A 27,955-nucleotide genomic window follows, 5' to 3' on the forward strand; every position below is an offset into this window, starting at 1 on the left:
TAGGTTCTTTTTAAAACATGTTTCAGTATTCTTAATTAGTATTTTAAAGCACCAACAAAAGGAGAGCAGTCATTATCCTTGTCTTTTCCCCAGTGTCACCACCCTGAGCCATTAACAAGTGTTGCCATATGCTCTAGAAGACAAGATTTCTTCTTTATTGCTTCCAAGTTGAGCTGAGGCAATTGGGGGAAGTTTTTGAAATGTTTTACAGGTTTGAAAAGTAAGGAGGGACTCTGAGGACTAGTCTTTTTATTTTTAGTCCAGCTGAGAGCGTAACTGCTCAGGCTCCAGAGAACGTGAGTGCTGGGCTCAGCTGCTGGCTGCTGCAGCCCAGCTGGGTGCCGAGACGCAGGCTTCCTAACCCCACCCGCTGCAGCTTCCTTTTCTACAGAGCAGAGAGGATGGAGTGGCTTCTGTGCAGGGTTTACAGAGCCTGCCACGGAGTTTCCCGCGGTCCTGAGCGTCGCTGGTTCTGCCCTAGGAGTCGAGGGAGACCCGGGGGCTCAGGGCAGGAAAGAGTCACATTGTCAAGTCCGCTCGAACATTGCACGACCTCACTTGATCCTGACAGCAACCCTGTGAGGCAGGTATAACAGGGACCCTAAAAAAAAGAAAGAAAGGGTGGTGCGAGGGTAGTTCAGTGGTAGATTTCTTGCCTGCCATGCAGGAGACCCGGGTTCAATTCCTGGCCCATGCACTTCCCAAAAAACAAACACACACAAATTTCAGCAAATGGTGCTGCAGTAATGGGATACTCACAATGGAAAAATAATGAAATGTGACCCATCCCCATACAGTATACAAAAAAAAGTTTTATTTTTAGAGCAGTTTTACAGGGAAGTACAGAATTCCCATATTCCCCCCTGAACTTTGTATTCCAGAAGAAACTGAGGCTCCAGTGAAGTGGAGTATCCAAGGGTTGGGGGGAAGGGCTGACTCCAAGAGTTCCGCTGCTTTCCACCGCTCCCCAGACTTTTGCCTTTCTTGGTGTTACAAAGTCCTGGGTTTACTTCTGCCCGAAATCTAGGGGGATTCTGACTTAAAGGAAGAAAACATACCTGCTCCTTTTGGTTCTAGAGTTCTTGTCCAAAAGATTCCCATTTAAAGAAGGCCAGCGGCACCGGCGAGGTGACTCCAGGGCTGAAAGCCAGTGACCGGGGAGGCTCGGGCCCCAAGGCCAGAGGATGTGTGACCCTTGGTGAATTGCTTCGCCAATGTTGAGTGAAGCAAGTATCTCTCTTGTCCTCCCTCTCTGTCTCTCTCTTTCATCCATTAAACAGAATTCTTCCTGTGTACAAGTGTCACAGAAGACCTCAGAGAAGAGACACCGCATAGCTTTTGCTGTAACAAATCACCTCAAACCGAGTGGTTTAAACAACAGAAATGTGTTCCCTCACAGACGTGGACGTCAGGAGTCTGGAAACAAGGAGCTGGCAGGGCCCAGCTCCCTCTGCAGTCTCTAGGGCAGGATCCTCGCTGGTGGCTTCTGGTGGCCCCAGGCACCCCCGGGCTGGTAGCCTCATCACTCCAACCTCTGCCTCCATGGCCAACTTAGCTTCTCCTGGCTCCTCCTGTGGGTGTCTTCTCCCCAACTCTTCTCTTCTGCAGGTGCTTGTCTCTGAATTCAGCACCCACCCTAATCCAGGATAGCCTCATCTGGAGACCCTTAAATTAATTACATCTGCAAAGATTCCTTTTCCAAATAAAGTCAACATTCACGGGGTCCAGGTGGGCCTGTCTTTTGGGAGGCAGCAGCGACTGCCATGGGGACGAAGACAAGAAGTCACTGGCACCAAAAAGACCTCATTTATAGTTTTAGTAGCATTTTTTTGAAGCCTCCACCGTTTCTTTTGACATAATAAGTTTTTGTTGGTTTGTTTTTGAAGGAAAATATAATTCTCAGGAACAAAACTTGCATTCTAAAAGAGCAGGTTTCTAAAATGTGTTAATTTAAAAATTCAAAGTTCTGCAGTGGCTCATTTGTCCCCCGTGTCTTTTTCCTCACCAACTGACCTGGCCAATAAAAGGAGTCCATGTCTCACCCTAAATGTTCCCTCCTCTGAGACGTCTTCCTAACTATCCCATTGCAGGTAACATTCTCTCTCCATGCTATCACCCCAGCCTATTTTAATTAGTTTATAGCAGATGTCACTTTCAGAAATGACCTGATGTGCACTGCATATGCTCGCATGTATGTATGCATCTACTTGATCATTATCTGTCACTCCCAATAGAGTGTGAGCCTCTAAGAGCCAGGACTGTGGCTTTGTTGTTCAGAAACGGTATCATCAGCACCTAGAACAGTGCCTGGCACGCAGTTTCCGACCAATAAAATGCTTGTTTGTCAAGGTAGGAACCTCTGGTCTCAAAACTGGCAGCCCACACTTAATCCAGATCGTTCTTATTTTCAAATCTTCAAAATCTTCTCCAAGTCTTGTTGTTATATATGAGTCCCCCTGGGAAGGCTTCCATCAGCCTTTGTTTGGCATTCGGATTACACTTAACCAATATCTGAACTTTAACTTAGTAAGAGTTGCTGAGAAGGCAAGAAGAATGAGAAAATTTTAAAGTTTTGTTAGAACCTTCTACAATGAACTGAGCGAAATAATCAGGGTTCAAATATAAGGGTCCAATTCAACTTGAAGGGCAATCATTTTATTTTGCCTTTCACCCCAGATGTGGTACACACACACACACACAAACACAGGCATATATACACAGGAAGGTGTGTGTGCAAGCACACACATATTTTAATCTAATAAACTCTAACATGCCTATAATTTACAGGTAAACTCCAGGAAAATATTTTTCTTTCCTCACAAATAGCTTACCTCTTGTTCTCTTCTTTATTAGAATCTCTGATTTTTAGCTAGAAACTACATCTCTCTGATTTTCTTGTTACCAAATGTACCTATAAACTAACTTCTGGCCCGTAGGTATAAGGAGAAGTGTAGTATGAAACTTCCCCCCTTTTTCCTACTTCCTTCTGAATGGTAGGTGAATGAGATGGCTGGAACTTGAGCAGCCATCTTGGAACATGAGGTGGTAAGCTAAGGTGGGTAGAGTGGTGAGACAGAAGGAGCCAAGATGATTGTGGGGCTACCCCCTCAGCCTAGACTGCTTATCCTTGTACCTTTAAGATAGAGACAAATAATCTCCTTTCTCCAACAAGCCCCTGCTACTTTCTATTTTCTGTGACTTACAGTCAAATCTAATCCTATCCCATTTTTCCAAATATTTCTAATAGAACCATCTTCAATCACCAAGGCCTCTCTTTCCTGGTGGGTAGGCGATCTCTCTTTCTGACTTAAAAAAAAAAATCTTGCTCACTGAATACGTCTTTATTTCAAGATGTCATACTCTAGAAACAGTAGAATAAATAATAAACCCACATGGCAGTAATAAAATTCCTATCCTGAGCATACTGTAGTAAATTTCTTCCAAGATTTTGTGGCTGTAAAAAAAGTAGCATTGAAGATACTTAAATGAACGGGCAAGTGGAGTCCATTTGCTATGACTGGTGGGTTCCCAGCTTCAGCCTGTTGAGCGCAGAGGTTTCCATGATCCCTCTGGAGTTAGTGAATAAGAGTAGAGCCAATTAAGAATGATCAGTATGTTCCCAATAGGACCCAAATTGCCTTACTCGAGAAGTTTAGACACTTTTGGTGGATTCAATGCTTGGGCTTTAAAGACCCCCTGTGAGTCAAATGGAAAATCTTGAGCTTCCTCAGATTTCTTAGGAAATTTTTTTTTTAATTTCACCTAGTATTTATACACACTGTGAATTGTCCTCCCCCATTGCTTGTGCCACCACCGCTGGACCTGAGAATGAAAGACTAATGAGTTAGGTAGTCTGACTGGTGGAACTTTTTCCCAGTCTCACCTTTCATAGGACCTCTTGCAAAACAATCCTTTACCCAAACATACCTGCTAAAAGCGCAAAACTACCTGCATTTCTCTCTTGATTTTGGATTACTGAAAGAAGTTCTGTATTTCCTCAAGTTCATGCAAATACCAGGGGCATTTCATTTAGCAAACCATTTTACCCCTTTCCCAACACTCCCCTCCTCCCCACCCCCAGAAGCTTCCTGACCTCACTGTCTCACCCACAGGCACAGGCTATTTGGCCTTCACCCCAAAACCTGCCCAGATATTTCCTCTAAAGTGCTGCCAAGGAGGCGTTTACAGTTTTCCAAAATGAAGGTGTGACAGGAATTACCAAAAGATATTCATCAAAATAAATTAAATAGAAAATACAACGTAGGAGCTTAAGACATTCCAGGTGCCATGACAATTTATCATGAACTGACTCTCCTTCAAATAACAGATATTATGGAACTAAAATAAATAGCCCATGTGTCCACATTCCCTCCATCACGCTTTTTAAAAGTAAATATATGCATGGAAAGGTGACATCATCAACACGGTGACATAAACAGCTACTGAAAACCTCTCCCCAGAGGTTAGTGAAAAAAAGGACAATTCTGACTTGTTCAGAACTGTGGAGGAAGCTGTAGACTGGAGAAGGATCCCACAAATGCTAAATCAAAGAGGGAGAAAAATATCAGGTAGGAAATTTCTGCCTCAGACCACTGGCCCTCTTCCCTCGATCTGACACAGCTCAGTCCCAGAGGCAGCAGCCGGGACCCCTCCCAGCTCCCACTGGGGACGCAGATTATAACATCTCTCACAGCAGGGAGCCAGATCCCCACCTATATCCAGACACAGAGACCCAAGTCTAGGGGAGCCACGGCAGGACTTAAGCCATGGGAGAAGGCAGCAAGGAAGAGCTTCCAAAATGGAGGATCAGGGGGAAACCACAAAATCTTCCCTAAAAGCAGGAAGCAGCCAGGCAGAAACAAATCAACTGTTTGGGGGCCCCAGGGACAGGGGAAGACATTTCAAGGCCCAGGTCAGTGAGGGATGAAGAGTCTGAGAAAACATGGACAGAGACTATGTTTCCAACCCTGGATCCTGCTTCCCTCTCCCTTCCTCGAGGAAAACAGTAGTCAGGGGCTCGATCCTTGCCTGGGGGACAGCTTCAGACTGGGGCAGCTGGGGGGGTTCTCCACCACAAATCAAGTGAGGGACACAGCCCCATGCTAAGCCAGATTCTAGCTGGCAAAGGAGAACACAGGAGCCTGCCCCATAGTTTCAGCCCCACCCAGCGGGATGCTCCCCGGGCTTCAGGAAGAAAACAGTTTCCAAGGACGGGTAAATCAATGAACATCACCATCTGCTGGGCAGACCAGAAAGTGCAAGAAAACTGCAGGATTTTTCAGAGCCTCCCCAGACTCTATCCCAGGCCCACTGGAGCTGGTCTACATCGCCTGCCCAGGTACACAGTCCTGTTCCAGCTAAGAGATATAGACAAACCAACCATCAATGCAGTGCCCTAATACAAACCCAGGCAACAACTAAACTCTAGAGAAATCAACCTTCAGAATAGATCCATCAAGATAATCAGGTGATCAGATATCAGTGAAAATCACAAGGCATATTAGAACTCAAGAAAGAATGGCCCAGCTGAAGGAACAGATAAAAAAAAGTTGGAGGAAATACAAAATCTGGAATAATTAATCAAAGTCTTGCAAATAAATCTCCTGAATCTTTTTTTTTTTTAAACAAAGGAAAATGTGTATAAATAAATAAAGGTTATTAAGATGACACTAGAAAATGCTCGCGTTCCATGCAGGAGACCTGGATTTGATCCCTGGATCATGCACCCCAACCCCTCCCCCTGCAAAAAAGAAGACACTAGAAGAGCATAAAGAAGAATTTGGAAGAATACATAGAAAAACAACAGATATTATGGAAATAAAAGACACTGTAGGAGAGGCAAAGGTAGTTCAGTGGTAGAATTTTCACCTGCCATGCAGGAGACCTGGGTTCGATTCTCGGCCCCTGCACTTTCTCCCTGCCAAAAAAAAATTCAGCAACTGGTGCTACAATAAGGGAATATTCACATGGAAAAAGAATGAAATGTGACCCCCACCATACAGTATACGGGAAAAAAAAGATACTGTAGATGAAATTAAAATATATACCGGAGACAGACAATAGCAGATTTGAAGAGGCAAGAGAAAGAATTAGCAAGCTAGAAGACAGGTGAACTGAATTTGAACAAACAAATGAACAAATGGAGGAAAAAAAGAATAAATTTGAGCAAGATCTCAGGAAAATGACTGACAACACAAAGTGCACAAATGTATACATCATGGGTGTTCCAGAAGGAAAAGAGAAGGGAAAAGGGCCAGGAAGAATATTTGAAGAAATAATGGCTGAAAAATTCCCCAAATTTATAAAAAACATAAATATGCAAATCCAAGAAGCCCAACGTACTCCAAACAGAATAAATCTGTGTAGACCCCCTCCAAGACACAGAGTAATCAGACTGTCAAATGCCAAAGAAAAGGAGAAAATTCTGAAGCAGCAAGAGAAAATGATTTACCACATAAAAGGGAAACCAAATAAGACTAAGTGCTGATTTCTCACTGGGCACCAAGGAGGCAAGAAGGCAGTGGTATGACATATTTGAGATATGGAAAAAGAAAAATTGCCAGTCAAGAATTCTATATCCAGCAAAGCTGCCCTTCAAAAATGAGGGAGAGTTTAAAATATTCACAGGCAAACGGAAGCTGAAAGAGTTCATTAATAAGGGACCAGCGCTATGAGAACTACTAAAGGGAGTCTTGCTGGATGAACAGAAAAGACAGGAGAGGGAGGTCTGAAGGAGGGCAGAGAATTGAAGAATATTAATAAGGGTAACAAATGATAAAGAGAGAGAGAAAAATTAATATGACAAAAAAACCAAGGGATAAGATTATTGAATCACGTACAGCCTTTACAGTAATAACTTTGAATATTAATGGATTAAACTCCCCAATCAAAAGACACAGATTGGCAGAATGGATTAAAAAATATGATCCCACTATATGCTGATTACAGGAGACTCATCTTAGACCCAGAGATGCAAATAGTTGAAAGAGAAAGGATAAAATATTTTATGCAAGTGGTAACCAAAAGAAATGTAGGTTAACTGTACTAATATCAGACAAAATAGACTTTAAATGTAAAAATGTTATAAGAGATAAAGAAGGACACTATATAGTAATAAAAGGGGCAATTCAACAAGAAATAACAATAATACATACATATATATGCTCCTAATCAGGATGCCCCAAAGTATATGAGGCAAACATGGGCAAAACTAAAGGTATTTAATAGATGACTCTACCATAATAGTGGGAGGCTTCAACACACCACTCTCTTCAATAGATAGGACAACCAAACAGAGGATAAGTAAAGAGACAGAGAACCTAAATTATATGATAAATGAAGTAGACTTAATAGACATATGTAGAACACTGCATCCCCAAACAGCAGGATATACATTCTTCTCAAGTGCTCATGGAACATTCTCAAGGATAGATCATATGCTGGGGTATAAAACGGGTCTTAATCAATTTTAAAAGACTGAAATTATGCAAAATGTTTTCTCTAATCATGAAGAAATGAAGCTGGGAATCAATAACAAACAAAGAACCAGAAAATACACAGAGATGCGGAGGTTAAACAACATGCTCTTAAACAATCAGTGGGTCAAAGAAGAAATTGCAAGAGAAATCAGTAAATACCTCAAGATGGATGAACAAGAGAACACAACATTTTAAAACTTATGGGGGAGGTGCAATGGTGGCTCAGTGGCAGAATTCTTGCCTGCCATGCCAGGTTCGATTCCCAGTGCCTGCCCATGCAAAAAAACAAAACAAAACAAAAAAACTTATGAGATGCAGTGAAGGCAGTACTGAGAGGGAAATTTATAACCCTAAATGCCTAAATTAAAAAGGAGGAAAGAGCTAAAATTAATGAACTAACCAAACAACTGGAGAATCTGGAGAAAGAACAACAAACTAGTTCCAAAGCAAGCAGAAGGAAAGAAATAACGAATACTACAGCATACAATAATGAAATGGAGAATAAAAAAACCAGTCAAATCAATGAGAACAAAAGTTGGTTCTTTGAGAAGATCAATAAAATTGACTAACCCTTAGCTAGACTGGCAAAGAGAAAAAAGAGAAGCTGTAAATAAAAATCAGAAATGAGATGGGAGTCATTACCACAGACCTCAAAGAAATAAAAATGACCCTAAGTGGTTACTATGAACAACTGTATGCTAAAAATCAAGAGAACTAGATAAAATGGACAATTTCCTACAAACACATAAACAACCTACACTGACTTGAGAAGAAATAGAAAACCTCAATAAATCAATCATAAGTAAAAAGATCAAAATCAAACAAATCAAGCAAATCAAAATCAGTCATCAAAAACCTGCCAGAAACAAAGAAAAGCCCAGGACTGGATGGCTTCACAGGCAAGTTTTACCAAGCACACCAAGAAGAATTAATATTATTCTTGCTCAAACTTCCAAAAAATTAAAGAAGAGGAAACACTACCTAACTCATTCTATGAAGCCAACATTATCCTACTATCAAAGCCAGATAAAGATACTACAAGAAAAGAAAGAACAATCTCTCTAATGAATATAGATTCAAAAATCTTCAACACAATGCTTGTGAACAGAATTCTACAGTATATTAATGTATACATAATGACCAAGTGGGTTTTATTCCAGGTATACAAGGGTTGTTCAACACAAGAAATCAATAAATGTAGCACACTACATTTAAAAATTAAAAGAGAAAAACCACATGTGCAACTCAATTAATGCAGAAAAGGCATTTGACGAAGTTCAGCATCCTTTTATGATAAAAACACTTCAGAAGGTAGGAATCGAAGGAAACTTCCTCAGTAGGATAAAGGGCATATGTGAAAAACCCACACCTAACATCATACTCAATGAAAGTCTTCCCTCTAAGATTGGGAACAAGATAAGGATGCCCACTGATATCACTGCTATTAATATTGTGCTAGAAGTTCTAGCTAGAGCAATTAGGCAAGAAAAAGAAATAAAAAGCATCCAAATTGGAAAGGAAGAAGTAAAGCTGTTGCTATTTGCAGATGACATGATCTTATATTTAGAAAATTCCAAAAAAAATAAATGGCAGTCAAGCTACTTGAGCTAATAAGTGAGTTCAGAAATGTGGCAGGATACAAGATCAACATGTAAAATCGATGGTGTTTCTATACACCAGTAATGTGCTATCCAAGGTGGTAATCAAGAACAAAATTCCATTTATAGTAGCACCCAAAAGAAAAAGTATCTAAGAATAAATCTAACTCAGGTTGTAAAGGACTTATATACGATAAAACCTTGCTATAAGAAATGAAAGAAGGCCTGAATAAATAGAAAGCCATTCCATGTTCATGGATTGGACATTTAGATGTCATTAAGATGTCAGTTCTACCCAAATTAATCTAAAGATTCAATGCAGTACAAGTGAAAATTCCAACTGATTAATTTGCAGAAATGGAGAAGTCAATTATCAATTTTATTTGGAAGGGTAAGTGGTCTAACAGATAAAAACACCTTGATAAAGAAGAATGAAGTGGGTGGAATCATGCGTCCTGAATTCAAAGCATGTTATAAAGCCACAGTGAACAAAACAACATGGTACTAGGCATAAAGATAGACATATTGATCAATGGGGTCAAATTGAGAGCTCAGAATTAGACCTTTAAATCTTCGGTCAATTGATTTTTGATAAGTCTCCCAAGCCTCCTCTACTAGGACAGAACAATCTCTTCAATAAATGGTGTTGGGAGAACTGGATATCCATAACCAAAAGAATGGAAGAGGACTCCTATCTCAACTTATTCAAAAATTAACTCAAAGTGGATCATTCATATACCTAAATATAAGAACCAGTACCATAAAACTCCTAGAAGAAAATGTAGGGAAACATCTTCTCTAGTCACAGGCAGTTGTTTCTTAGACTTTACACCCAAAGCATAAGCAATGAAAGAAAAATAGATAAATGGGAACTCCTCAAAATTTAAAACTTCAGTGCATCAAAGGACTTTGTCAAAAGGGTGAACAGGCAACTGACTATGGGAGAAAATATCTGAAAACCACACATCTAATAAGGTTCTGATATCCAGTATATATAAAGAAATCCTACAACTCCACAATAAAAAGACAAATAGCCCAATTGAAAAATGGGCAAAGAGAGAAGAAGTTAAGCCTAGTTATAATTATGCCTGGGAGTCACCCCTAGAGAACCTCTTTTGTTGCTCAGATGTGGTCTCTCTCTCTCTAAGCCAACTTGGGGGGTGAATTCACTGCCCTCCCCACTCGTGAGGCATGACTCCCAGAGGTGTGACTCTCCCTGGGAACATGGGACAGAGATGAGCCAGGACCTAGCATCAAGGGACTGAGAAGGCGTTCTCGGCCAAAAAGGGGAAGAGAGAAATGAGACAAAACAGGATTTTGGTGGCTGAGAGATTTCAAACAGGGTTGAGGGATTGTCCTGGAGGTTGTTCTTGCACATTTCTTTGTTATATGGATATCCCTTTTTAGTTTATGGCATATTAGAGTGGTTGGAGGGAAATACCTGAAACTGTTGAGCTATGTTCCGGTAGCCTTGATTCTTGAAGACGATTATATAATGATAGAGTTTTTACAGTGTGACTGTGTGACTGTGAAAATCATGTGTCTGGTGCTCCATTTGTCCAGGGTATGGACAGATGAGTGAAGGGATAAGGATAGAGAATGGATAAATATTAGGCAGACAATAAAGGATAAAAATTTGGGTAGATTGAAATACTTGTGGTCCATGAGAAGGAGGGGTAAGGGGTATGGGATATGAGTTTTTTTCTTTTTTATTTCTTAAAAACATTTTGATGCAAATGTTTGAAGAGTGATCGTGGTGATGAACGTGCAGCTGTGATGTTGTGGGCCATTGATTGTCCACCATGTATGGTCTATATGTGTGTGAAGATTTCTCAATAAAGATATTGGAAAAAAAAATTCAGCCATCAGAGTTCCTGTCTCTAGAGTTTTATCTCACCTGTGTGGACCCCACCTTATTATTCACTTATATCTTTTATATTTCATTTATGCCCTCTTCATATTTATTGATGTTTACATGACTCCCTTTTTTTAAACCAAAATTCAATCCTAAGCAATATTTAAGAATTCAGGGTCCGCTGTACTAGATATATATTTTTTCCTTTTTTTTTTTACATGGGCAGGCACTGGGAAGCGAACCCGGGTCCTCTGGCATGGCAGGCAAGCATTCTTTTTCTAACAAACATATAAAGTGAATATGCACCTGTTCTAGTCTACCAAAGTTGCCAGAATGCAACACACCAGAGATGGGTTGGCTTTTAATAGAGGGATTTATTTAGTTAAAAATGTATAGTTCTTCAGAGGAAAGGCAGCTCACTTTCAACTGAGGTTCTTTCTTACATGGGAAGGCACAAGGTGATCTCTGCTGGCCTTCTCTCCAGGTCTCTTGGTTCCAACAGCTTTCCCCAGGGTGATTTCTTTCTGCGTCTCCAAAGGCCTGGGCTGAGCTGCTTGGGCTATACTACATTGAGTCTCTCATTTAAGCATTCAGCCAATTAAATCAAACATTATTCATTGCAGCAGGCACGCCTCCTAGCAGACCGCAGATGTAATCAGCAACAGATGAGGTTCACATGCCATGGCTTATGTCCATGGCAATAGAACTAGGCGCCTTCACCTGGCCAAGCTGACAATTGAATCTAACTACCACAGCTCCTATTAAAAAACAAAGATATTTATAGACCTAAAAAAGAAAAATGAGCAAAGGACATGAATAGACATTTCTCTAAAGAGGAAATATAGATGACTAAGAGGCACATGAAAAGATGTTCAGCTTCATAGCTATTAGGAAAATGCAAATCAAAAGCACAATGAGATATCATCTCACACCTACTAGAATGGCCATTTTTCAACAAACTGGCAACTACAAGTGTTAAGAGGATGTTGAGAAACTGGAGCACTTAGTCACTGCTGATGGGAATGTACAATGATTATACAGACACTGTGGAGGTTGGCGGTTCCTCTGGAGGCTAAGTATCGAGTTGCTGTGGCACCCTGCAATCCCGCTGCTCAGGACACACCTGGAAGACCAGAGCGCAGGGATGCGGACAGACATCTGCACACCGATGTCCATGAGGGCATTGTTCACAGGTGCCAAAAGATGGAAACAGCCCAAGTGTCCATCAGCAGATGAATGGAAAAACAAAATGTAGTATCTACATATGATGGATTATTCATCAGTAAGAAGGAAAGAAGCCCTGAAGCACGTGACAACATGGATGAACCTTGAGGACATTATATTAAGTTAAATAAGTCAGACACACACAAAAAGAAATATCTTATGATTTTACTGGTATGAACTGGTTATAATATGCAACTCAAAGACACAAAATAGAGAATATAGGTAACCAGGCTATAGAATGAGGCTAAACAATGGGGAGTGGGATATATGCAGAATGTTTATCTAGGGTGAACTTAAACATCCAGACATGGACAGAGGTGATGGAAGCATGTTATTGTGAGAATGATTAACACAGTTATTATAACACAATAATTAACACAAATAATCACAGTGCTGAATGGTGTGTGTGTTGGAAAGGGGAAGTTTAGAGTCATGTACATTATCAGGAGGAAAGCTGGAGGTTTAAACATGGGAATGTATAACACAGTGACAATGTCTATGATTAACTGTACAAATATAAAAAAGTTCTTTCATGAACTAGGGCAGATGCATGCACTATTACAAAGAGTTAACAATAAAGGGGTATATGGAGGAAAATGTACCTATTACAAACTATGGACTATAGTTAACTAATACATTTTTCATCATCTCTGCCTTCTTTATTAGAAAACAAATTAATCATACTGGATAACACAAAGTGAAATGAACATAAGATTGCAATTCTAGAACGCCAGATTAAATTATATGGTAAGAGATTCTTAAATTTTCAAAGAGTGTGTATTAGTTAGGGTTCTCTAGAGAAACAGAATCAACAGGGAACACTCGCAAATATAAAATTTATTAAAGTGTCTCACGTGACCATGGGAATGCAGAGTCCAAAATCTGCAGCGCAGGCTGTGAAGCCGACGATTCCGATGGAGGGTCTGGACGAACGCCACAGGAGAGGCTCACCAGCCGAAACAGGAATAGCCTGTCTCTTCTGAATCCTCCTTAAAAGGCTTCCAGTGATCAGATTAAGCATTACTCATTGCAGAAGACACTCCCCTTTGGCTGATTACAAATGGAATCAGCTGTGGATGCAGCTGACGTGATCATGATTTAATTCTATGAAATGTCCTCAGTGCAACAGACAAGCCAGTATTTGCCCAACCAGACAAACAGGTGCCACCACTTGGCCAAGTTGACACATGAACCTGACAATGACACAGTGTACAAAGAAAGGAAAAACTGAGAATCATTTAGTACTGTGCTGCTCAAATTTAGCTCCTTCCATAAGAAATATTCTTGGGGAAGGGATCCACAAGATTTCTAATTTTTAATTTTGCAGATGGTCTAAATCAAGGTAACACTCAACTCGTTCAGGATTACCTGCACAAGTATTTGACATAAGAATATTGCCACATGATCGCAGGATCTGCGCTTGTGCATCTGACCCTGGCACCAAGTGAGGACTGTGCTTAACTTTTCATGCAGTTTCTCAGCTTTTGATCCTCAGATGTTTCATGGAATTGTTGAACATTTCCCATGAGAACTCTAAATTGTTGAGGTTGAGAACACTGGCTCAGGGCAGTGATTCTCAATATGGGACAAAGTGGGGTAAAGATGGCAAAGGGGGATATGCATGAAGTTTGAAAAATCACATTTAAGAAGCTATTGATTTCCAAATGTAAACTCTAGAAGCCTTCTTTTAGATAAGACTAGATAAGCCTTCAGCAAGGTCATTTTGACTGATGCGTAGTACTGAAGACCAAATATGAAGTCAGCCTGGGGGCCTGGAATAAACATGGTTGTCTGGAATAAACATGATTGTGGTCGAAAAACACTGATTAAGAGGTAGAGGACTGCTTACACATGAAGAACAGTAAGAAAAACACGTGAAAGAGAAAGAACAACATCTTTGGGTCAATGGGTGAATCCTAAACCAGAACTTGTCATGGTCTTTTTCTTGCCCCTGTGAGCTGTTGGAAATAATCTTGAACCGCGTTTGTGTTGCTGGTGGCCGTGATACTGAAAAATTCCATAAGTCCTTTTTGAAGGGCATTTGATGGGAGGATCTCTTGGGTCCTTCTGCAATTGGGGCAGGTGGGCTCGACGAACACAACCACCTCCCCAAGTGGATTTTGCTCTTCACAAATTCCTGAGTCCTGCTGACAGGCAGCCATCTTCCCAGGAGGAATCCTCAACTGCAGGGATTCTCCGGGGGTGAAACAGCAGTAATACTTTACTACTCTTTCATCAGCTGTAACAAATGTGCCACACCAATACTATGGGTCAATAATATGGGGGGATAAGTAGTAGGGGAGGATTAGGATTTTCTTTCTTTTCTGGAGTAATGAAATGTTCTAAACTTGATCATGGAGCTAAATGTGCAACTATGTGATGATACTGTGAAGCAGTGTTTGCATACTTTTGATGGTTTCTATGCTGTGTGAATATATATCAATAAAAATACATTAAAATTATATATGCATGGGGCAGCATTATTCTCAACAGCCAAAGGTGGAAACATCAAAAGTGTCTATCAATTGATGAAGGGATAAACAAAATGTGGTATAGCCATACAATGTAATACTATTCAGCTATAAAAAGGAATGAAGTTCCATGCTACAACATGCATAAACCTTAAAAACGTTACTCTTAAGTGAAAGAAGCCAGACATGAATGATCATCTATTGCATGATTTCATTTATATAAAACATCTGGAATAAACAAACTTATAAAACAGAAAGATTACAAGTTACCAGGGCAGAGAATGGGGAGTTACTGCTTAATGGGTACAGAGTTTCTGTTCGGGGTGATGAAAAACTTTTGGTAATGGATGGTGGTGTTGGCAGTGCATTATGAATATAATTGATATCATTGAATTGTACACTTAAAAAGGTGAAAATGAGGAATGTTTTATACATAGCCACAATAAAACTTGTGTGTTTGTGTGGGTATAATGCCATTTGTGTTTTGATATCAATTTGGATGAGTGCTTTCAAAATACTTTTCCAGTAGTTATCTTGGGCTCAGAATTATTTTAGAGTGCAATCATGAAGCTTGGTATTCATCTGATGATAATACATTTATGCCCCAGAGAGCTGAGTCTTTGGAGCCCCATCTGAGAAGATGACAGTGCTGATAAACGGTGAGAAAACAAGCCCCAGGAAGAAAGGTTGAAGGTACTGGATTGATTCAGGCTGGAGAAGCCAAGGATGAAGGAAACCTTCACAAAAGCTCTTCTGCAGAGCTCCTGAAAAGAGAGCCCTGTCCATTCTCTATTTTGAGGGAAGATGTTCATGTTCAAAAATCTGAAGCAAGGATAAAGAGCGAAGATGAGAATGAAGGTAGTTTCCAGACCTGCCAAGGGAGAGGCTGTTGGGAAGCTGCCCTTGCTCCTTCTCAGCACTTGTCTCTTCTAGAGATTGGAGGCCCCTCACCGGCCCAGGGGTTGTGGCACAGAATTCCAAGGGGAGGAATCTTGTAGGAGGCCTCCACTCCTGGTATGGCAATGGAAAACCAGTTCACCTCCCACCCCAGGATTTCACTTCCTGGCTCTCCTCAGGGTGGGTCACTTCTTCCTGAGGTAATGTTTGTGAAGTCTCTGAGAGGCCATGAGTACGCATTATTTATGGTCTGTAAAGCTCCCCAGTTTTCCAAGGCCTGGAGTTTCCTACCACAAACTACCAGGCACCGTCAACCACCACCATGACAGCAGTACATCCCTAACCTGAAAATATTTATTTTCACGGAAAATAAATATCATTTGGTAAAGTCAAACAAAATGCTACGTTAAGGGGAAAACATCCCTTTTATGCCAATATTTTTTCTGGAAAGGGTCACTTGGAGAAATCACCTGTAAAACCCAAGGGACTATGTAAAGGCAGTTCCAAGTTCTTGAAAATGGTAGCTTCTTTCTCCCCTTTCCCCCAGTTATAAGCGCAGTTTGGGTTCTAAGTGTAAACCAGGCTGCTAATGCACAGTTACAGCTGCTGCTATTATACACGCATAAAAGTGAGGGAATTCAAAGTTACGATTCCCATTGTCACAGTAACTGAACCACATCGTGCAGTCTGTTTGTTACACGCACTACTGCATGTCATGTTGACTTTTATGGTCTCCTTACATATGTGTGATATGAAAAGGTTATAGTGGCAGAGGGAGTCATAATTCTGAATTTTCTAATAGTTACGACTTTAAAGTGAGTTAAAGATGACTACTCTTTTTTTTTTTCATTTCATTTTCCTTGTTCTGGTTAAGTCTGTTTTTCATTGCATTTTGGATTCTATACTGTCAGATTCTTTAGTTCAACAAATATCCATTCAGTGCTATTGCAGGTAGAGAGGGGCTGCAGGAGATACAGAAATCAATACCCACCCTGGTCTTGTGTGCTCCTTCCAGTCAAGGAGTCACCACACACACAGTTGTCCATAGCACACAAGTTGTCCAAGCAGGACCATCACAGACACAAGAAGTCAAGGAGGGAGTACTTCGCGGAGGGCGAGAAAGGGAAGGGAATGAAAACGTAGTGGCCCTTACAACATGGCAATGCCTAAGCAGTTTATGAGCATTTATAGGAAAGGCATTGCCCCTACCTTAGCGATGTGATCACTGAGGTGGAGGCAGGTTCTGAATCCAAATTCCAATATCTAAAAGCTCATACTCTTTCTAGCATAAACATGGCATCTAATACATGCTAATACACCAGCGTGGGAAGACACTCAAAGCTGTTGATCAGGGAAGCGTCATAATTGCAGTTTGGTTTTAGGAGGATTCTTGGGGTTGCAGTAAATCAAAGGGAAGGAGGGTGAGTAGGGGGGTCCGATGACATTCCACAGGGAAGTTGAGGGGAATCCAAACCAAGGCAGGTGGGAGCAGGGGAGGGATGGAAGGAAAAACACAAATAAGTGTAACACCGACTTTGTCCATGAAGCTGTACAATACTGCGGCCCCAAAATGCAAAACCAGGAGACCAGCAAAAGCTTTGGATTATAAGGGCCCAACATACAATTCAATTGTCTCCTGTTTTGTTTCTAGATTCTCTTCTGAGACCAGTTTTCAGGAATGAGAAACTTAGATTACTAATCATCTTGAAACAAAATTGTAATATACTTAATCAATTTAGCATGTTTGATTGCCTCCAATGTGCAGGTAAGTAGGTAAACAAGTCCGTCTTGGCAGAGAGTTATCTTTTTTCCCTTCCTGTAGCTGGGGATGGAGAAGGCAGGTCCCCGTGGCACAGAGGCTGGACCTCACAAGCCAGGGATGTGAGAGTACAAGGAGCTTTAGCCCTGGGAACCCAGCCTGGTGACCATTTCCCACGCTGCGGCATGGACCTCTATTATGTTGGAACTCGCCCTGTGTTATAACTATTCATTCCCACATCTCCCTCCTCTAGTAGATTGTGAATTCCTTCAGAACAGAGAAGGAATCAGGTGTTGTCTGACTTTGCGTTTTATGTAACTGGCTGTTCCAGCCCAGTACAACCCGGAGACCTAAGAGCACGCTAGACAGAAGATGACCCACGCGTTTAACCAGGGGCTGACGGCCAGGAGGAAGCTCTTCCCAGCCGTTGGCTGGGAGATGAAAGTCTGCACTCCACCCAAGCCAAGAGAGAAAAACAGAGACAGGAGTGCCCAGGGAAAGGCTTATAAAGTTTAACGTGAGATTTGGTTAACAGAGTTTCAGCAGATGCCGTAAGATTTGGTTTTGGGGGGATGGGGGTGGATAGTCTTTGACCTTTAATGTCTGTCCTGGTGTCATAGGCAGCGATGCGACTTGCTGTCAAAATGGGGCGGACCCTGGGCCCTTGCTCTAGCACAATACCAAACAGAGCAGGTGCTCCATAAATGGATCTGGAACGAAGACATCCTATAAAAAACATACACACACTTCATATATATATATGTGATGGCCACATATATGTATATACACACACGATATTCATCTATTAAGTCCTACTTGCTCTCCAATCTGGCTCTACTACCCCATTTCTGACCGCAGCAGTTCAAAAAATAGGTCTTATACTTTCTGCATGATTTTGCTGTAAACCTACAACTGCCCTAATTAAAAAAGTACTTTCTAAAAAGAGGTTTTGCTTACTCTCAGTGCCTTATCTTGCTAAACAGGTGGCCCTCACTTTGTGCAAGTGTTTCTGGAAGAAATTCCCCACAAATCAGATTTCTCTACACTGGATCCAGCTTTAAATGCACCTAAGGAGTCTCTTATTTAATGCATTCTTCAAACATCCTTTTACAAAGAGAAGAATCACTTCTATAAAGTGAGTCAAGTTACGTCTGTTTGTTTTCAAAGTCCAATTTGGTATATCAGACTTAAAATTGCTTAATGTTGGGGCACACCTTCCCCACCCCCTTCAAACCTGCTCCTGGAACGTGGAAGAGGAGCAAAGCTTTCCCTGCTCGTTCGTGCAGGGCGCGCGTGGTGGGGGGAATGTGGCTTAGGATCCACGAGGGGGGGGGGGGGTAGTGTCTTCACCCACTGCGGTTCCCAGGATGCATAACAAGAACTGAACATGATCAGAGGGTATCATTTTGATCATATTCAGCGCCAAAGTTTAAAAAACAAAGCAAATAATTCAACATCTGCCCTACCGAACTTGTCCACAACACACACCGCGAAAAGGGGTGTTCCAACAGTGGCAAGACAAAGAAGATGAGCCACTTGGAGCGCAGCTGACCGATGTGCATGCTGACTTGGTTTTGCCAGCAGGTTCTTTGGTTTAGGACTGGGACATTCTGTCTCTCTCCAGGGAGGAGAGAGAGAGAGAGAGAGAGAGGTTGGTCTGCGGCCCAGGCTATCTTTGCAGCCCTTCCTGCAGACTTCTGACACGTGGTCGTCAAGCCCGGGGTAGCGCTGGCAGCCAGAGCGCGGGAGAGCCTTTCAGCCCAGAACACGGCCTCCTGTCCAAGCCATGCAGGCTGTGGGGAAGGAGAGACACGACCGCCTGCCTCCCGGTTCTTTCTGTCCCACACAACAACCAACTGGCTGGAGAAAGGTCTGCTCTGCCGCGCTCCCCCGCGGCGGGGCGTGGGCCTGGCCGTCTCCGGGATACGCCGCGTCGGGCCGGGGAGAACGGCGCGGCCCTCGGTCCGCGTAATCGATTCTCCGCGCCCGGCCGGTTCCCGCGGGCCCACCCCGCGCCCCCCGCCTCGCCCATTCTCGCGCCCGCCGAGGGCCCCGCCGGCGGCAGGCCCGGCGCTCACCGCCTATTATGCAGATCCTTGAATTCCTAATTCAAAATAAACCCATCAAAACATTTGCTCTTACTTTTAACCCCATTGTTCCCCGAGTGGAAATGCTAAGACTCCCCAGCAGAAGACGAGAAGGAAGGGCAGACAAAAGTTTTCCCACAGCCTTTAGCCCCTCAACCAGTCTCCGCGCCCCGAGGACGCGCAGGGCCGCCCAGACCCTGCGGCGGGGACCCGGCCCTGCCGCCGCCCCCCCCGGCCCCGCCCGCCGGGCTGCGGAGAGACCAGCTGCCTGTTGCCATGGCGATTTGGTTACGGAAGGGCAGCGCCGGGCACCTAACCCAGGGGCTTTTTTTTTTTTTACCCAAGCCACATGCTTATTAAAAGAAAGGAGAAAGTTTCCATTAAAATATCTGGGCTGATTACATTTGGAAACTTAATAACATGTGTTGACTCAAATAACTCCCATTGAACTGAACCCCAGCGGGACTCCGAGTTCACCAGGGGAACAAGTATCTCTGATGAAGCTTGGCATCTTAACCCTGTTTAACATTTTAATTAAGAAGGGAAAAATCGGTGTCATTTGCTTTTCTGCGGTCTCCAGGAGAGGCAGGGAACATGCTCGAGAATTCCTCCAAGAGTAAGGCGGAAAGAAATACATTAGCTAATTAGGGACGATGCAAAACATCTATATACAAGATATATACCCTATTCCTTTGTTTTGTTAGCCAACTCTTCTGCTGCCCGCTTTGTTTTTTCCAGATAGATTACTTGGAAGAGGATGCCCGAATCTCTCTGTTTTAAAAAAATAATAATAAAAAAATACCGGTAATTGAGAAACTGTCGTTTGAGTCTTTTACTTGACACAGCAAGAGAAAGGACAGGACAGAGGGACAAAAGTACAGCCCTCCCCTTGGGAAATGCCCAGAATTGGGTAACTGGGGAACTCCTCTTCAAACTTTCTTTCTTTTTAGCCATCAGAACTCATCGTTTTCATTGGCATTTCCTTTTCCTAGGGAATGTTAGTTTTAATGGCCCAATTTAGTAGAGAAAAATATTGTCTTCCCTGTTTTTCAAATGAGCTCATGGAAGGAGTTTAAGACAGCAGAAGTGGGGGGTGGGGTGGGGGCTCCAGGCGTGGGGTGGGGAGTAGGGGGCTGGGGGCAGGGGTGTGGGCACAGCCGTCCTGTCCACACACACTCGCCGGGAGGCTGGATTTACCCCACGTCCTGGAGAAAACAGCAAATTGAAATAAGAAAGAGGAGGAAAACGGATTCCTCCAGAGGGTGTGTCAAGACTTTCAGTGTATTTACAAGCTGCAGAGTAACCAGCGAGGTCTTTCCTTGGTTTTAGACATTCATTTTCTGTGACCGAGAGGCCCAGCTTCCCCCCGACCCCACGCCCTCTGCAGCCCTGAGAGGTGCCTTCCTGGGAATCTTCCTGCCCTATTGCGCTGCTGTCTCCTTCGGGGCCCGGGAAAGCAGCACCCCACAACCCCTTCCATCTTGGGACCCGAAAGGGATACGGAACAACTGAACTATGTGTTAATTGCGTTAAGGCGCTTTCTCTAATGAAATAGTGGCTTTCTCCATAGCAACGGCGATTAAAAGATGCAGAATGGCGGGTCCTCCAGGGCCTGTCTGTCTGGGAAGTGATTGCCACTTTACAGAACAATTCAGTCCAGATAGAAGTTTATTGTGCACATTTCGCCTAAGCTGACTGCTCAGGTCACACTCCCCAAAGCCTCTTTCTCTCCCTCTGAGCGCTATTTTCAGGCTGATTTGGGGGAGGGATATTTGCCGCCTGGTTAGGGGGTGGTAAATGAGAGCTCCTTAGAGCTGGGGGTGGGGGGTGGGGTGGAGGTGACAGAAAGAGAGAGCTACTCTTGAGCCAGTTCAGGGGGTGGGGGAGAAAAAACCCAAAGCTTGCAGCTTGAATGAAAGTCGGCTCTAAAGAAACCCCATGCTTCATTAAGCATCTTTTATAATGCTCATTGAGATGCCCAGAGGGGGTAAGGTAAATTCTCTTTCCATTTTTGTGCATCTTTCCAAAGCATACAGCGTTTCTATTTTATATACTATCGGTTAAGTGATTTTCAAAGTTGGAGGGGGAGGTGGAATAAGCATTATCTGGACTAAAACATGCATTAACGGGTGAGTTAATAAGCCCGACAGATGGCAGGATCCCAAGCGGAGGGGTTGGGGACACTGCTAAGGCCTGTCCCTTCTCGATCTTCTTTCTTACAGGGTCTTGTCCCTTTTCCTCTCTCCTCCCGGTAGGGTAAACCAAAAGCACGGAGGTTTCCATCACCCACAAATACGGAGGGGAGGCCCCAAATCCACACATCGCCCCCTGCTTCCGGGGTGCATAAGAGGAAGCATTGGCAAAGGCTGCATTTCGGAAAGAACCCCAGGTCAAGACACATTTTAGATTTTTAAAAGAAGTTAAAAAGCATTCTGCTTAAAGAATCCAGGCTCGCACACATCCAAAAGTGTGTCCTCACGCCTAAATATAACCAGATTTAAATGCACCCAGGTTCTGGCTGGCCTGGGTGGGGGAGCCCCGGCGCCGGCTCAGCTGTAGGGCCTCCGGCAAGTTACTGAATCTCTTGGGGTCTCAGTTTCCTGATTTGTAAAACGGAGACGAGAATAGCAGCTACATAGGGTTGTTAAGAGAATTAAAGCAGGGGATTGTGTAAAGCATTTCCTTCCTGACACACAGTAAGTGTTCAACAATTATTATTGTTGTTGCTGTTTCTACTAGGCAGACCAGTGTTGTGTTAGGTTTGTATTGCACTTTGTGATGCACAAAGGGTCTCTGCTCACCTCACCCCTGGGCTACTCTGATCATCCCTGGTATGTCCTGCAGGAGGCAGGATGCAGCCCTTCACCAAGCACTACCAGGCTATACAGAAAAGGATGGCAAAAAAAAATCTAAACTTCTCGATCCAAGCCCAGGGGCACAGAACATTCTAGACTCCAGGATAGAGGGATGAATAAAGCAAAGAGGGTCAGTGCCATCCAGGGCCGACAGGTCAGGGCCATAGGAGGTGAGGGCAGCGCAGGAGGGCAGGGCTGGGGTGGCCACCCCAGGGGCAGAAGGCAAGGAAAGAGTCCCAAGGACGTTCACTTCTACTTTTATCACAAAGACTAAAAAGATAATGCACTTAAGGGACCCTGAAGTGCTTAGACTTCTACAGGAAATAAAAATGCTATTTATGTTGGCATAAAATATAATTGCTCACACTTTCAAAAGTGTTTGAAGAAAACTGGATGAAGGCCACAGATCCAATTATTTATAGTGCCAGGAAATCTGTGTGCTACTGTGATTTGTTTTCTATTTTAGAAGTAACTCATTATTATTATTATGCTAGTGATAGTATTATCCACATTTTCTGTTCTGAGGACAAAATACTCCAAATTCTAAACAAAAGCTAATATACACATCACTTTAGGCAAGAGCCTCTTAATTATGCTTTATGCTGGCCCATTATCTGAGTATTTAATACAAATATTCAACAACCTCCAAAACTGTTTGCCTAAATACTGCAGGAGCAGCGATTCCAGATGATTGAAAGCTCAGAGGCCTGCAAGGTGGATCACTGTGAAGGCAGACAGCCCCTCCCACCCGGCCATCTGCACCCCTGAAGTGTGCTACTTAAAGTGCAGTCCAAGAATTGGCAGAATCACCTTTATCTGGGAGCTTGTTAGAAATGCAAATTTTACCTACTTCCCTCCCCCCAACTTCTAGGCCTACTGAGTCAGAATCTTCCATTTAACAAGATCTCCAGGTGATTCATATGTGCATTAAAGTTTGAGGATTGACGGTCTATGCAGGGTTTTCACATACGCGGAGGAAAGGCACATGACCAACCAGCTATGGACTACATTTCCCAGCCTCCCTTGCAACTGGGTGTGACCATGTTATTGGCTGGCATGTGAGCAGAGGTGAGGTGGGCAGCTTCCAGGTGTGTTGCCTCTAAGGAGGAGCCTGCACTCCCCTCTTCTCTCTCCTTTCTCACTGGTTGGGTATGAGTGTTACAGCAGGAGATGGAGCACATTTGTGGTCTTAGACCACAAATGGAAACTCTGCGCTGGGGATGGCAGTGCAAAGAAGAAGGGGCCTAGATACCTGATGATTATGCCATTTACACACCACCTGTACCTCTGAATCGCTACAACACATCTTTATTCCTCTATCATTTATGATACCGCCTTCTAGTTGAAGGTGTTGGATGTGTGTTATTTCTCACTATAGACTGACAGCTTCTTGTGGAAAGGGACCATATCTTGTTTATTTTTTTTATTTTTTTTTTTTTATATTTTTATTTTTTTATTAACGGAAAGAAAAAAAAAAAGAAATTAACACAACATTTAGAAATCATACCATTCTACATATGCACTCAGTAATTCTTAACATCATCACATAGATGCATGATCATTGTTTCTTAGTACATTTGCATCGGTTTAGAGGAACTAGCAACACAACAGCAAAAGATATAAAATGTTAATATAAAGAAAAGAAATAAAAGTAGTAGTAATAGTAAAAAACAACAACAACAAACAAACCAACAAGCAAACAAAAACAAAAAAAACCCTATAGCTCAGATGCAGCTTCATTCAGTATTTTAACATGATTACTTTACAATTAGGTATTATTGTGCTGTCCATTTTTGAGTTTTTGTATCTAGTCCTGTTGCACAGTCTGTATCCCTTCAGCTTCAATTACCCATTGTCTTACCCTGTTTCTAACTCCTGCTGAACTCTGTTACCAATGACATATTTCAAGTTTATTCTCGAATGTCCGTTCACATCAGTGGGACCATACAGTATTTGTCCTTTAGTTTTTGGCTGGATTCACTCAGCATAATATTCTCTAGGTCCATCCATGTTATTACATGCTTCATAAGTTTATCTTGTCTTAAAGCTGCATAATATTCCATCGTATGTATATACCACAGTTTGTTTAGCCACTCTTCTGTTGATGGAGATTTTGGCTGTTTCCATCTCTTTGCAATTGTAAATAATGCTGCTATAAACATTGGTGTGCAAATGTCCGTTTGTGTCTTTGCCCTTAAGTCTTTTGAGTAGATACCTAGCAATGGTATTGCTGGGTCGTATGGCAATTCTATATTCAGCTTTTTGAGGAACCGCCAAACTGCCTTCCACAGTGGTTGCACCCTTTGACATTCCCACCAACAGTGGATAAGTGTGCCTCTTTCTCCGCATCCTCTCCAGCACTTGTCATTTTCTGTTTTGTTGATAATGGCCATTCTGGTGGGTGTGAGATGATATCTCATTGTGGTTTTGATTTGCATTTCTCTAATGGCCAGGGACATTGAGCATCTCTTCATGTGCCTCTTGGCCATCCGTATTTCTTCTTCTGGTAGGTGTCTTGTTTATTTTTATACTCTTTACATTATTCACCTCTGCACCTTGCCTTTAATAGGTATAAATAACTACCACTTAATTGAACGAATGTTTTTTTATTATTATTAAAGAGTACTTACCTCCCACTGGCCAAATTGGGACAATATGAGCTTCAATAAGGATAATACTTGAGATGGATTGAAACTCATTGTCTAAATCCTTGAGATCACAGTAATATTTAAAAAACCCTAACTGGTCACCTTCAGAGAATAAAGAGCAAATTCATTATCATGAAAACTGGTAAATAAAAGGAAAAGATCAAACACTTGTCCTGCCTTTCCTCTACTGCAGTTAACTGAATAGTGGATGAGGAGAAGCATTTCCTTATAAAATTATTCTAGTGAAGAAATGATAGAATGAGAAACTCACCATTTTGCAAATTTTCCCCTAAGGAATTAATGGGTCCAGACGCAGAGACTTAAATGCTGCTAACATCACAGAAACACAGACAAGAAGGCATTATGCCTCTCTTACAGTTTTGCCAGCGACAAGCTGAATCTGTTCAAGTCTCTCGGTCCAGCTGCCAAGTTGCAGGAAACACAGAGCAGAGATGGACAGGCTGAACTGTGCACCATGAGTGTGTGACTGGCAAAAATCCTGATGGTGGGAAACACTACTTGTCATACAGAGAAACTGTAAGAAAAAGAAAGTATGGAGGAGGAACGTGTGATTAAAAGAAGTAACAGGAGGGAACAGGGAGAAGCGACTAAACTATAGTAGAGAAAGGCAAGAAAGTGATTTCTACAAAGGTCATGATAGTGGGGAGGAAAGCACTTGTGAACAGAACAGGGAACAGGAAAGGCTCCTGGGTAGCTGGCAAAGTTCTATTTCTTGACCTGGGTGGTATTTTAGCTTTCTAGCTGCTAAAACAAATACCAGACAATGGGTAGGCTAAAACAACGGGAATTTATGGGTTCATGGTTTTGAGGCTAGAAGTCTAAAATCAAGGCATTATCAAGGCGATGCTTTCTCCCAGAAGACTGGCATTCTGGGACTGGCTGCGGGTGACCCTTTGTCCTTGCACATGGCAGTCTCTCCTAGTGTCTCGGGTCCATTGACTTCCAGTCTCTTCCTGTGGCATTTTATTCTGTGTCTAAATTTCATTCTGTTTATAAAGGACCCCAGTAATAGGATTAAGAACATTCAGTTGGGACACACAGCTGAAGTAACCTCATCAAAAGGTCCTACTTACAATGTGTTCACACTCACAGGAATGGATTTAGACTAAGAACATGTTCCAAGTCACCACAGTAGGGTTATAATTATTAAATTCTTATTTATTAAGCTTTTCTTTCTTCTTTTTTTTTTTAAGGAGGATTTGCTAAGTGACCTTCCACACGTGGTACCAAGGTGGCCTGGTCAGCATTTAATGAGTGTCCTGCCTATGGGAAGGACCCCAAATTGGCCACATCCAGAACTCTTTCTACCAAATCATACTTCCTCTGTTTCTTGTATTTTCAAATTCCCTTCATGTTCTCTTCTTCCTGTTGCTCATCATTCTTGGTCATACTGACTCTACCTTACCATGCCTGTTAAAATATTCAAATCAGAGTGGCTTCCCTGCTGCCTTCCCCACTTAGTTCAAAAGCCTGGCTAACTTTAATGGTATACTTATTCATGATCAAATAACCCAATTCAATATTCATTTAAGAGTTAGGTAATGACTGCCTACTATGTAGATGTAAGGTAAAAAATCTACTTTGAAAAATAATTGGAATAAAATTAGTTCATGCACATAGTGAAAAATCCAAACAGAAAAATTTTAAAAGCATAAGAAAAATTAAAATGTGTTTTGAGTTTCTCTACCCACAAACCACAAGTATTTATAGTAACGTGTATTTCTCCAGAAAACAATTTATGTGTATAAAGCATGCATATGCATAGTCCTTAGAATTACACATAAAGTACATACTGGTGTTTACTTTGCATTTTTTTACTTAATACACTTGGAAATTTTTCTATTTCTGCACATATAGCTCTATCTCTTTCTTTTAAATAGTTGCATGATAGTCTATTATATATCTGTTCCATAATTTAACCATTCCACATTGATACCCATTTAGGTTCTTGAAATTTTGTGCCACTACAAACATGCTAAAATACATCCAAGTAGGTAAATGTCTGTGTAACTTCACAAGCCTTATTGATAGGTTAGGTTTCTTGGCAATAGAATTATTAGATCAAAGGACATGTGCATTTGCAATTTTGAGAGAATTGTCAAAATACTCTCAACACTTGTGCATTTATTTACAGTCTTACAAACAATGTATTTAGTATCTGTTTACCCAGATCATTCATAACTAATCATCACCACATGTTTAAATTTCTGACAATTTAATAAGTGAAAATTATGTCATTGATGGTTTGACTTGCATTTCTTTAAATGTGAGTGAAATTGGGAATATTTTCATGTGCTTCTCGGTAATTTTTATTTCTTTTGCTGTGACTTGCACGATCAAAATCTCTGCACCTTTTTTTCTATCAGGTTTATATTTCTTCTTGAAGGAATCAGAAACCTAGAAAGTTAATTCAGATGTCTTCAAGCATAGTGTCCTTTCTTATTATTATCAAAAAGGTTAACCTCATTTGATATAGCATAAGCTTCTCTATTTCGTGATTTGATCACTGTGAAATGCTTGCCGTTCTACAAAGCAATCAGATAGGAGGGAGATAAAATAAATTCTCTTTTCTTATCTATTTTCATGATAATTTCTGACATCTGTTAGCCACTACAAAATTTTACCTTAATTCATAATAAAATTAATTTCTCTTCTGAATTTAAAGTCCCCCTTCTTCCACATCCATTAAAAAGTGACCAAATAAGAACTTCCATTGCCTTTGCATGTTCACTGAAAACACTGAATAAGCACACCACCCTGCTCCGACACTGTTTCTCAGCCTGTGAAATATAAGAGTTGGACTTGTTCTCCAAATCTGCAGTTCCTTTTAGGTCAAACAAAGCTATACATATAAACCAGGCACTCAAAGTAAATTAGTTCAGGCCTAAAAGAAAGCCAGGTTACTTGTAAGGAGAATAATGTCGAACATGAAAATCTGACAACAAAGGTGACAAAGTTCACTGCATTACTCTTATGCAATGGGAGGTTCAGGAACCACACCTGGAGAATGACTCCATCTGGGCTTCATGCGATCACAGATCATGGACTAGGCAGCCTCAAAG

At 41.9% G+C, this 27,955-nt stretch overlaps 1 long non-coding RNA gene across 1 annotated transcript; it reads right to left on the reverse strand.

Annotated features, from left to right (window-relative positions):
* Positions 1-7: 7 nt before the first annotated feature.
* On the reverse strand, positions 8-27,955 carry LOC143654379 (uncharacterized). The gene is made up of 3 exons (XR_013161791.1): positions 27,894-27,955; positions 25,144-25,407; positions 8-601 (listed from the first exon to the last, which is right to left on the reverse strand). It is a non-coding gene; the product is annotated as an uncharacterized LOC143654379 (long non-coding RNA).

This window comes from Tamandua tetradactyla, chromosome 13, assembly GCF_023851605.1.
Source record: "Tamandua tetradactyla isolate mTamTet1 chromosome 13, mTamTet1.pri, whole genome shotgun sequence".
In the NCBI taxonomy this organism is placed as follows: Eukaryota; Metazoa; Chordata; class Mammalia; order Pilosa; family Myrmecophagidae; genus Tamandua; species Tamandua tetradactyla.